This window comes from Tinamus guttatus, unplaced genomic scaffold, assembly GCF_059628265.1.
Source record: "Tinamus guttatus ecotype Peru unplaced genomic scaffold, ASM5962826v1 Tinamus_guttatus_pri_ptg000172l, whole genome shotgun sequence".
NCBI lineage: Eukaryota > Metazoa > Chordata > Aves > Tinamiformes > Tinamidae > Tinamus > Tinamus guttatus.
This window is the reverse complement of record NW_028288706.1, coordinates 1235349-1241939: the sequence shown is the minus strand read 5'-3', so window position 1 is coordinate 1241939 and position 6591 is coordinate 1235349.

Sequence of the window (6591 nt, the reverse complement as noted above, 5' to 3'; positions counted from 1 at the left end):
GGCCTGGCTTTGTCTGGCAGCTCGGGATGCCAGCTCCCTCCTCACGCAGGCACCGCTAGAGCTGCTGGCTGCCTCCTGCTCTCTGCTCCGAGCTTTGGCTCGCCGGCTCTTTTGCTGCGAGATGGAGCTGGGATTGGTGGGTGGGAGAAGTGATCTCATGCCTGTGGGAGGACCGGCTCAGGCTTGCTGCCTGTTAACTGTTTCAGACTCTGGGCTGCCCAGATGAGATTGCTCCAGGGATGTGTTTTTCAGGTTACATCCGCTTTTGCAAAGCCCTCACCAAGGGACTCTGCCAGATCGAGACTCTGCCCTCAAGGACAGCACACTGCCAGCCTTGCTCAGCATGGCGGCATGGGACTCTCTGTCCCCAAAGCTGCTTCATAGCCTTTTGGAGCATCACTAATGCCATCTCTTTTTTCCAAGTTGCCCTTTCTTTCTGAGATCCTTCCTCTTTCCCTTCCCCAGCCTCAGCCCAGGACACAGGGCTCAAGAAGACTCTTACGGTGAGGCCCAAGGCCTGGAGATGCGTCCTGACCTGGAGAATGCTCGAGGCTGAGGTTCACTTGGGCTGTGGAATCCTGCTGGGGTTGGCATCCAGGAAGCAGATGATGTGAGGTGACTTGTTGGGCGTAGTGGAACCTAATGACCTAGAGTCAAGGTAAGCTGAGACCTGGGAGATGATCACTGTCAAAGACATACATGGGCAGGATAGGAGGAGATGAAACTGCAGTTCTGGGGTGAGGTGGAGGCCCCACTCAACCCTGCCATTGTGGCTTTATCAGCAGAGCAGATGTAACTGCACACAGGAAGAGCAACCAAGAAGCTCAAAGAAGGCTGGTATGTGGTAGATGACAGGTAGAGCCATGGGAAAGACGTCAAGTGCAGGGAAGCAGGACATCCAAGCAGTAAGAGCTAACATGCCCTGCAGAGTCAGACGTGGGGATGGCAGCACACCCACTGTCTGATAGAGTGGTCCCCACTTCCATATTCTGAGTGCCTAAGTCTTGAATAAAAATGATTTGTTTTAAAAAGGCAATTTTAAAGCACGCCCCAGCTCCACAGCCTGCAGAACTCTGCACTTGCCCCAGCGTGCAATAACAAATCGCACGCGACAGCTCCGAATGGGCCCCACAGTTGTGGAGGCCCTGCCAAACACCTCCCAGTGAGCCAAAGTCAGCCTGGAGGAGAAATGCAGCAGGTTGTCCAAGACTTCCGCGGATGAGGAGGTCAGAAGAAGGGATGAAGATTGAAACCACATGGAAAGAGTTGAGCAGAAAGGGAATTGAACTGGAGAAGGAATAAGAGAAAGAGGAAGCCTGGGGGACAGAAGAGGGGAAAGAGTGGGCAGAAGGAGGAGAAGAGGAAGGTTGGGAGGCTGGGAAGCTGGATGAGCCTGGAGACAATGTATGCTGCTTGACCCAAGGCAGCAGTTTTGCATTCAGGGCTGGTGCTGCGTTCCTGCCATCTCCGGCTCTCCACGAAGAGAGATTTCTTCTGGACAGAAGCCTCCGAAAAATCTCACAACCCTCTTTCGTCAGCTGTGGACACTCATTCTTGCTGGCAAGACATTCCTCTCTGCCACCTCTTCTGAGAATGGCTCAGCAGTGCATTCAGACTGGAGCAAGGCATTCTCTCCATTCGTTTCTGCTGTAGCAGTATTTTTTCTTTTAATCGACTCCCCTGGAGAAAGAACGAAATTAGAGTAGAAAACGTAAGAAAACTGGATCCATTCCAAGGTCAGGACTTCCCCCTGCAGTTCAAGGGGCCCAGCTATATTTCTGCAGCAAATTAGGAGACTCTTTCCATCAGGAGACTGAGAGGAAGCCAAAAACAAGGAAGCAAAGCCCAGTGCAGCAGGGATGGCTGGAAACAGACGTGTGGAGAGAGGGGTGGGTGAAGGAAAAGTGAGAAGTGGAGAGAACCTTGCGAGAAGTGGCAGACAGAGAAAAGAAGAGACTTGGATGTTGGGATATGAGGCACACACACTCCCAGCTCCATCAGGGACCCTGGGGCAGCTCATGTTACCTCTGACCAAGACCTTCACCGTGCTTCTACCCGAGCTTTTCCTGGGATTTGCCCCAGGTCTCAGCGCACCAAGCGTCATGAGTGGTGTACTGCAGCACTGCCCGCCACCACCTAGGAAATGGTCTCAACGTGATGGTCTCAAGACTATCAGACTATTTTTTCCCTAGTCAGCACATGTAGTAGTTTCTCCAGGACAGCACAGATCCTTGTCTTCACTCTTTGCCCTCCGCTGGGCTGCAGGTGCCCCTGCAACACCCAGAAGCTGACTTTGGGGGTCCCTACCATGCTGCACACAAGTCAAACCCAGCATCCTAGAGGTTAAAGATCTGAGGAGTTTCTTATCAGCCCCCCTTGACCCAGGCCAGTTATAACTACACAGTGAAGAGCAGCTAAGAAAAAAAAAATCTAATCTGAAATAATGAGAAAAAGAATGAGAACCTAGCAGAGATGTCAGGTCTCTCCCTGCGTTTCCACCAGCATACAGCATTTCACTGTGTGCCATTCACTGCACATCATGTGTGCTCTGTTGTTTTCTTTCTCTTTTCTAATTTTAAAATTATTTATTTATTATCACAGAGAGGCTCCCAAAAGGGCCAGCTTCCCCGTACGAGAAGCTCCTGCCCTTGTTCTGAATGAGGGCCCAGGCTGAAGCAGCTAGAGTAAAACCTGATTTGCTGACAGGCACAAAACCACACTGATGATGATCCTGTATTCCCTTTCTGCCTGTGCTAAATGACTCTTTGAAGCCCCAGATGCCCAAAGGTCTTGCTCTTTTATCACTGCTCTTTGCTTTATATAATGTATGTCTGAACATCAGCTGCAAATCAGGTCTCATGTCTATAAATCTAATCCTCTAGGTTATTAATAGGTTCTTGCCAAACTCCATCAAACAAAACATGCCATCAGAAAACCAAAATCATTCGTACGCTTCCAAAAATAACAGGGGGGCAGAGTGGGTATTGATCAGGTATTGGATTAACTCCCAAACATTTTCCTGGTTAAAGAAAGCAACCTCCCTCCCATGTCTCACTGTAATATCACCCTGTGGACAGCTCAGACTCCTGCACTATTGCACAATACCAGCAAGAGCATCCAGCTGCGGGACACCTGGAGACTTGGCATTTAGACTCTGGCTGCAGAAATAAACAACACAGCAAAAATAACTACAAATAAGTCACATATGCCACACTCTGTGCTCTGCAAACTCAGAAGCACTGTTGTTCGTTCGCCTGATTGTTCATTAGAGGGAAAAAATAGCAGCAAAACCAGACAAGCTAATGCTCCTTGATTACAAGCAGGGAGGGCAAAATACCCTTTATTACTAAGGCTGACTGATTCTTCCCCTTTTAACCACCATTATAAACCTCTTGAAGCCTTGCCAAGTATCTACCCTAAGCTGAACAGTTTAAGAAAATTTCAGCTAAGATTGTTCAGCCACAGAATAAAATTTGGAAGAAAATGGAGCTGCCTCTGTCACTGGAGCTAAGCTGGGAGGTGAAATCTCTACACAAAGGAAGCTGGGGGCAGCTCAGGGCTTGGACTGACATCTTGAGACAGATGGTGGAGAGTAAGACCTGGGGATGTGGGACATGGTAAGGGCACGGCTCAGGCCTGTTTCAGTAGACATCTGCTCTGCTCTGTGACCAAGGTCACCACGCACCTCAGCTCATCTTCTCAGTAAGATCCCCCTCTTCTGGAGCAGCTGCCAACAGTCACCAAAGGAAATATCAGAGGTTTTCCCAGTCAGTGAAGTGCTGGCTCCCGGAAAACGAGCAAAGTGGTGCTCCAGGGTAGCAGGTGTGTGACAGACGCATGAGTCATTTCACTCACGGCTTCACGCATTGAGGCTGCAATGAGCATGAAACCTCACAGAGAATATGGCTGAGAGAATAATTCATCTAGTTATACAATGAAAGGTTTCAAACTGTTTCTTGAGAAACTGTTGATCTGAAAACAATGCTAAGTAACACCGACACTGACAGGATGCTGCTGCCAGTTCTCGATGTGCCGCAGCTGGTGTCACAGCATGTGACATCCTCCTTGCAGCCCCAGCCTGGATTCATTTGATTTAGCAAGAGTCTTGCCTCTTATCTAAACATAAACATACACAGAAAACTGAAGAGCAAAAGCTCCAGCCAACTAGAAAAATATGACTTTTTAATAAATCTTAATTGTTGATACGGGATGCAAGTTCGCATTCTTGACTCAGCAATACTGATGGGATCATATTGCAGCAGCCTTACACGCTTCCTGTTTTGTTTTAAAATATTGCACTAGCTACATTAACAGCTTATTAAAATTATACATAAGTTAACATAAGTATGTATATACCCATACATATCTAACTCTCTTCTACATATACACCTTTAAGTAGCTCAGCAGCTCCTTATAAAAATAAATACTAAAACTTTGAGCAATATATCCACTTTCTAGGTTGCTACAAAGGTTTCTGGAAGCAGCATGCAGAGATGTGACACCACTGTGTCATCCCACCCTGAGTTGGCAGTGATGAGGAGGCGCACGACAGCAGGTCAACGGCCTCAGCTAAGGGGGTTTGTTCCAGCTGGCCTTAACACCAGAGACCAAATGGATCCAGAGAAGGACATGGCCTTCAGGTGATTCCTCCCGCCAAGCATCCAGACTTGTTAATGGGTCAGCATGAGGGACTTGGATACCCCACGTCCCCAGTGATGACACAATATGGGAACAAGGTGCTTCTGCCTTTGAGGACACTGGCCTGGGGCCTCCTGGCAGCAGAATCCATTTCAGGCCACACCGCTCCTGGCTGAGCGACGAGGCCACTGCTGCTCTTCCTGCCCGTACCACATCATGCTCCGGTGTTTCCGTTGGGTATCTCGGGAGCGTGTGTCACAGTCCGCTGGCAATCTCCTATGCTGTGATGTGTGACACCCGCAGCCTTCCTCCTCTTCCCCTGCCTAACCATGATGGCTCCTTCAAGGAATGCCGTCTACTTCTCCTTGCTGCAAATGGAGGGCATCACTCCAGCAGCAGACCTGTTAACACCATCCATCCCTAACACCACCAAGGGAAACTCACGGCCTTCCATGGAGCCCCTTGGAAGGAAGGGACTCTGCAGGAACCATAGTGTGGCTATTATGAGATATTCATGTCAACGTAGCCAAGCGCGGGTGCACTGACAGCAAAGCAAACGTGCCCTCTCAAGAACAACTTTGAGAAGAAGCACTTCAATTGGCTCTGCGATGCTACTCATGCATCATGTGGGCTGCAGGAAGGAAAAATAATCCTACAGGTGCTCAAGAACTATCCAAACCCATTTACTTTAAAGGTCTGTTTCGGAGGCTCAGAAAGTGCTATGAGCTTTGGCTTCAGTGTGTCTTTCACTGGCCCCTGTGCTCACCAAAGAGGAAAGTGCAAGCAAAGGAGCCAGCAGGGATATGGCAATAAATCCCTGCCACCTGTCCCTCCACTCCCTCCAGTGCTCTTGGTCTCACCTATGTTTCAGTTTAATCCAGGAGTTATGCTTCTGGAAAAACATAACGGGGCAAAAGGGGGTAGAGTTTCTGCAGAGGTTTGAGTTTCTGCTTTTATGCAAGGTGACTCCTTCCCACTCTTTTCTGGAGGCTCATCTGTCCTGTGGTCAGTCATGAGCAAGCTGCTTAGGGCACTTTCCAGACCTGATGAAGATGGTTCAATCCCACCATATTCATCTTAGGTAGTTTCATCCCCATGGCAATAGAACAAGCCCATTCTGGATCATAGGAGCAGATTCCTCCGCTCTGCTCTCTCAGACCATCTTGTGAGGGATATTTTTGTCCTGAAAGCTCACTGAAGGACCTCTCTGCTGCATTAGCAGGGAAAGACTCTCCCTGCTCCCACCATGAAGCAGAACCTTCTTTTCTCAAGTGTGACGAGGAAAAAGAGGGCTGCAATGCCATGAGGACATCAGCCTGGCCAAGGGGAAGGATCCCTGGAGTCACTTTTTCAGCAACCCAGATCAGGGACATCTTCGCACATCCTCAGATGAGGAGAGCAAACCCTACACTTATGCTCCAGGGTCAAAATTACATTTGCCTGGGAAGCCACTAGAGTTCCCAGCTGAACTCTCTGACATGTCTTTTAAGCAAATGCTTTCTTTAAATGCTTAAAAAGCAATCCTGGAGATGTAAGGGATGTACATTATATGGGTATAGTGGTTTTGCACCCTATCTTGAATGGAAACGCAGAAGAACTGAGAGCAGTAGAAGAGCCTCTCACATCAGTCAGGGACAGCGTCACCTTGGGGAAATTTTGGTCATTAAACATACAAATCAGCTGTACAAACTTGCTCTTTTTATTTCAAAGAGGCCAAATGCTGAGCTCTTCCTCTAACAAGTCTTTCTCTGAACATTTCTGTTTCTACTGGTGTTGAGCACTCCTTGACCCCTTCCTCTCTCTCAAGCGAAACCCTCCTTCTGGTGCCACCACCATGGGGTTGGCAGATTCTACCTGGGCACTCAGCTCACTTTGTCCTGACACCTTTTCTTCAGTGACTAATGTAAGGGATAATTTTCGTAGCGGAGAGAGAGATGCCGTCATGCGCCTGCC